Below are 6,291 nucleotides of genomic sequence, written 5' to 3'. Positions count from 1 at the left end.
TTGCGAGCAAAAGGAAAATGAAGAGTTTAAGTAGTCTTTTAAGTAGTTTTTAGTTTGTCATTACAAAAGCATTCATATAGCAAGAGGTTTTAATCAGAATAGTAAGGCTCAGTATAGCTCTTAAAAACATCTAGGTCTACGATCACGGCTGATTTCTCTAGTTTTGTAATTTTTCCTTGATATTTCTATAGTGCTGGTGCTATAGTTCTACAAACTTTATTCCTGCTTTTATTACTTTTATTTACTTTGCAATATCTTTTATAAGTTATTTTATAAGCTTTTTTAAATAATATTTAAAAATAATTTAAAGCCACTTAATTTTCAGAACTTAGGCTTACCTACATTTTTAGAAATTAAGATATGTTTCAATTTCAGGCTAAAAATGGTTCCTAATGTAGGATGGTTTAACTTACGACTTTTTTAACCTCCTAATGCTGTTAAGGTGAAAGGTATTCAGTAGAAACTGCACCTCAAATGTTGAATTTTGATCTTTTCCTGGGCTAGCATACACCACAGCATAACGTGGTGTTATAATATCTCTCATGATGCTGGGCAGTGGCAGCAAGCTTCAGGGTGAGCAACTGATACACTTAGCATCCATTCTGCACCTGCGCAGCCATTCTATTTTTCACTTTCGGTACAGTATTCCATAAATTACGTGAGATATTCAACACTTTATTAGAAAATAGGCTTTTGTGTTAGATGATTTTGTCCAACTGTAAGCTAAAGTAAGTGTTCTGAGCATTTAAGGTAGACAAGGCTAAATGATATTTGGTAGGTTAGGTGTATTAAGTGCATTGTGACTTACAATATTTTCAACTTACAATGCTTTTATTGGGATATAACCCCATCTTAAGTCAAGGAAGGTATGTTTTATTTCAGAGTATTGAGACTAAGCAACTTTATGTTATTTGTTTAGAATACAAAAGCATATCATTATTCTACATTGTTATGCACTCAAGTAATATAAGGAGAAAACCAATATAGAAAGGAGTTGTCTATGAAATGTCAGAATAATGGTTACTTCTGAGAATCAAATTAAACTAGTCTATACTTAAGGGCACGAATATTTAAAGTGCATATTAGAAATCAATGTGACAAACCAATGGGAGATATCCAAAATTATAATCGTTGTCTAAATTAATTTAGGAAAAAATAGGCTTTTTCCACAGTAAGTATAAGTTTAATGCTAGTAACGAATGTGAAATAAATTATAAAGTAAGGTAAAATGAGATAAATAAAATATATTTTTATGTGTAGGCTTTGTGTGCAAAGTGATGAGGTAACAGACATGATTCTTGTCATTTCAGATTTTATCATCTCATTCAGTGAGTCATTTAACAGAAAAACACAATCACAATCATTAATGTTGATCGCAAACTGGGAAAAGTACAGTGAAGTATATGTAAGGGAAACTCATAAACCTAATTTAGATTAGAGACTATTCAAGTCAGGTGTCTTTGATAAAACTCATTTATTGAGAGTTGGAGAATGTGTCAGGAGAATGAATTTGTTAGGGACTAGGTGCCTTCCACCAAAACAGGGAGGTGAATATGAGCTCTAAAATTAAGCCAAGGATGTAGGGACATTTCATAATCATGGGGCAGATAATATAGAATAGACCTAATGAAAAAAAAATAGAATAGGCCTCATAGAAGGGTTTAGTTGAGCAGATACTGGGATACTGACTGCACAGAGGCACAGTATTTTAGCACAGATGAATAACAGAAGGATTTAAAATATAATAGATATGATGGGCCAAGATCATCATGGAAATGAGGCAGGATGGATTAAACACCTGTGAATCAGAAGCAGATGGCCAATTGTGCCTACTGCTTTGGTCCCAAGATTTCAATGGAGATGCACTGAAGTATAAGGCAGTTTCCTCTGGCAGAGCAGTTATTGGAGTGTTGCAACCTGCTTCCTCTGTGGTTGAGTCTACAGAATTCATAGAAGTATTTGTGTGCAGGTGAGCAAGGGCATTTCATTATTTTTGCAGAAGTCTGGATTTTCTAACCAGAGGATCTAAAGCAATCAGCTGGAAAGCGATTAGTTGTAACATGAGAGTTCCTCAAGGGAACAAGATACTATGTCAACAAATGAAAATCAATACATATTCTTTTTCTGCACAGCAGCAATAAGCTATTAAAAGTAATAAAAAAGGTTCCATTCACAATAACAAAAAATACATTTTGAAAATACTTCTAATACACATTAAAACAAAAAGAAGGCAACTTAGTTAAAAGAAAATATAATACATTATTGAAGAAAAATTATATGTATATGAAATATATATGTAAACATACAGAGTTATTGTATGGGGAATCTTAATCTATTTTTTAAAAATACTATAGCTTAATCTATAAATTTAATGCAATATCAGTTAACATCCCAAAAGAATTTTTTATGGAAATTCACAGGTTCCAAAGTTTATCTGAAAGAGAAAATACACCCAAAGAGTTGGTTAATTTTTTTAAAAGGAAGAATAATTAGAAGGGAATTCCCTTGATTGTATAAAATGCACTATATAGTTACAGCTAATAAAACAGTTTTGAATTGCTACTAGAAGAGGAATTTAGATAAAAAAGAAGAGATATTTCAAAGGGAGACAGATGGGTTTTTAATTAATTAATTATTTTTATTTTTATTTTTTAGTAGGCTTCACACCAATTATGGGGCTCAAACTCATGCCCCTGAGATCAAGAGTTGCATGCTCTACCCACTGAGCCAGCCAGATGCCTCAGACAGACTGGTGTTTAGATGGTTATATCAGATAGGAACTGTCTGTTTGCAACAGAAGCCAAGGTACAGGAGTTAACTGCTGGAGTCAGTCCTGGTAGTAATAGAAATGATAAACTGAGAGGCTCAGTGTGGACCAGTATGAGAGATAAGAGCACTGGGAGTCTAATATTGGAGATGGGGTTCCCACACTTCCATGGATTATACCACTGGGAGTCCCAACAAGTTCTCAGGGTCCCCCTGTACTTCCAATAAGGGGAGAAGCAAAGTAAGTTTTGAAGTATGGCCAGAGCATCATGCTCTCCTTAACTACAGACTGGTTTTGAAAGAAACTCTTAGTTTAGCCTAATGAACTGGAGATCCGCCCCCCCCCACCCCACCCAGCCAAATTATCTGATATTGGGGAAGGGAAAAACCCAATTGCGATAACTCTAGTCTTCTTATCTACCCTAAGGTGGGAAAAAGCTGGAAAGCATTTAGAAAAGTCATAGTATCTGGAAAGGTCATAGCTCGGATGCAGGCTCACTAAAAGACTGTGACAACCATACACTCTTAGAACAGTTGCCCTCGCCCAACACCTTATGAGCACATAAGTAGGTGCCTGTATAAATGCACGACAGCTAAAAAGAACAGTAAGACTCAAATTCTATTTAAGAAGGAGTCTCTAGAAAACCCAAAGACAATTGTGGAGACAAAAACTATGACACTGAAAGAAATTCCAGGCATTCACATATAAGGCCACAGCACACAGTAAACAGTCTAACTCCCAGCCAGATAAACATAAAGCCTCATGTAAAAGGCTTATTTACCTCAGTTCCTTTTACCTGTTACATCATAGCTGACTCCAAAGAAAAAATTAAAAGGTATCTAAGTCTATGATTCCACTATAAAAGTATAAAAGTAGGGGCTAGAAATCAGATAATGGTAGTTTTTCTATTTTCATTTGTGTGTGAATTTTTAATATAATGTGAGGAAGTAAAACTTTAATGCAAGTCAAAATGCTTCAGTAAACAAATTTTATCAGTTAAAATATGTAACAATTATAAATAAATTTTGGTAGTTGTTAAATATTTCTGGACAATGCCAGCAAGGACACTGCCAGGATTATTTCACAAGTACATTTATTATTCATGGCACTAAACGGTACTTGTAGCATTGTTGTCATACAGTAAGTTCCATCTAAGGAAAGCTATCTCTCTACTTATGATACTCCTGACACCAAGTATATGGGTTTTCAAAAACAGTAATTTTCCATTTCTCTGCAGATACCAACTGGGATAAAACAATTCACTTCAATTCTGGCACTATCCACATTGACTTAGCATCAGACCACACAGGTTAAGGGCTTAGTCCCACAAGAGAACCCCCACCTTCAGATGCCAATTGCAAGTCTGGGCCTCCAGTCAGCTTTAACCCCACAAGCCCCTCCTCAGGTTCCTTTTTTTTTTTTTTTTAATGGCTTATAGAACTCAGGAAAACACTTTACTTACATTTACTGGATAGAGGAGACAACTCAAGAATGCATGGAAAAGATTCATCTTCCATGCCTTCTCTGGGCATGGCATCATTCTAGCACCTTGATGTATTCACAACCTGAAGGTTAGAGATTTTTATGGAGACTTCCTCACATAGACATGATCAATTATTAATTTAATCTCCAGCTTTCTCCTCTCCCTGAAGAATGAGGGTTACCTGAAAGGAAGTTCTAAGCTTCTAATCATAACTTGGTCATTCTGGTGACTGATCCCCATTCTGAGGCTATTCAGGAAACCACCAAAAGTCTCTTCATTAGAACAAAAGACTTTCTTACTACACCCAGGAAATCATTTAGGTACTTCATTTAAGATACTGTGACAACTCCTATCACTCATAAAATTAAAAAGATTTTAGGACCTCTGTATCGGAAACCAGGGTCAAAGAACAAATATTAGAACCAAAAATGTTTTTAGTATCCCATCACTAACCTCCTATGGGGATTTCTATTAGAAACCAGGGACAGAGACCAAATATTTATTTCCTTTTATGTCACACCATTCATTCACTATACTTTTCAAAGTGAATTGTCCTACATGTACATAAATGTTTTTAATGTTGTCTATATTCTGTGTTGTTCCTTTAAGTTGGCTAATAAAACGAGAAAAAAAGGGGGGGGGGGTGGTCCCTGGGTGGCTCAGTCAGTTGGATGTCCGACTTTGGCTCAGGTCATGGTCTTGTGGTTCAAGTTTGAGCCCTGCATCAGGCTCTGTGCTCTCTCTCTCTCTCAGAAATAAACATTAAAAAAATTAAAAAAAAAAAAAAAGCAAACAGAAAAAAAGATCAGACTAAACTCAAAGCTATTGGAAAGAAGAAAATAAAGTTCCATGAAATAAAAATTGGCTCTTTGAAAAGTTTGACAAAATTGGTAAATATTTAGCTAGCATAACTAGAAAAAATATTCAAATTATTAAAATCAGAAATTAAAGTGGGGACAATTCAACAGAAATAAAAATTATTATAATAGAGTACTATGAACAATGGTATACCAACAAATTGGATAATATAGATGAAGTGGACAAGTTCACAGAAACACAAAACTCAAATAATAAAGAAATAGAAAAATTTGAACAGATTTATAATTAATAAGGATATGAATCAATAATCAAAAACACTTTCCTAAGCAAGAAAAACCCTGGACCAGATGGTTTCACTCTTGAGTTTTACCAAACATTTAAAGAATGAACACCTATTCTTTGATCAATTTTACAAAAATAGAAAAACCCATCCTAAAATTTATATGGAATTTCAAAGGATCCCAAATAGCAAAAAGAATTGTGAAGGATGATCAAGTTGAAGATCTCATACTTCCTGATTTTAAAATGTATTAAAAAGCTATAGTAATCAAAACAGTGTGGAAGTGGCATTAAAACAGACATGTAACAACAGAACAGAATAGACATCCCAGAAGTAAACCCTAGTGTATGTAATCAAATGATTTTCAACAAGAGTGCTAAGACCATTTAATGAAGAAAAGACAGCTCTTTCAAAACTGATGCTGGGAAACCTGGATACCCACAAGTAAAAAAGTGAAGTGGGACCCTTACTTTCACCACATACAAAAATTAACTAAAAATAGATCAAAGACCTAAAAACTTAAGACTTAAACTTTAAAACTCTTAAATGAAAACAGGAAAAATGCCTCAGGACATTTGATTTGGCAGTGATTTCTTAGATAAGACATAAAAACACAGAAATGAAAAGAAAATATAAGTGAATTGTATTTTTTTATTAAAAATTTTTTTGCATCAAATAACACTATTAAGAGAATGAAATGCAATCCACAGAATAGGAGAAAGTATATGAAAAGTATATGTCCAATAAGGTATTAATTGCACATTTATTATATATTACAGAATTCCTATATTCAACAACCACCAAAAAGCAAAGAATCCAATTAAAAAATGGGAAAAGAACTTGAATAGACACTTCTTTAAAAAGATATACAAATAGTCAGAAAGCACATGAAAAGATGCTCCATATCACCCGTCATTTGGAAATGCGAATCAAAACCACAAT

At 34.0% G+C, this 6,291-nt stretch overlaps 1 pseudogene; it reads left to right on the top strand.

Moving 5' to 3' along the window:
* The first annotated feature begins 1,769 nt into the window (after positions 1-1,769).
* LOC122229218 overlaps positions 1,770-6,291 on the top strand; it is a 53,482-nt pseudogene continuing 48,960 nt past the window's right edge.

This window comes from Panthera leo, chromosome A1 (assembly GCF_018350215.1).
Source record: "Panthera leo isolate Ple1 chromosome A1, P.leo_Ple1_pat1.1, whole genome shotgun sequence".
NCBI classification, from domain to species: Eukaryota; Metazoa; Chordata; class Mammalia; order Carnivora; family Felidae; genus Panthera; species Panthera leo.
This window is presented reverse-complemented; position numbering and strand designations above follow the sequence as displayed.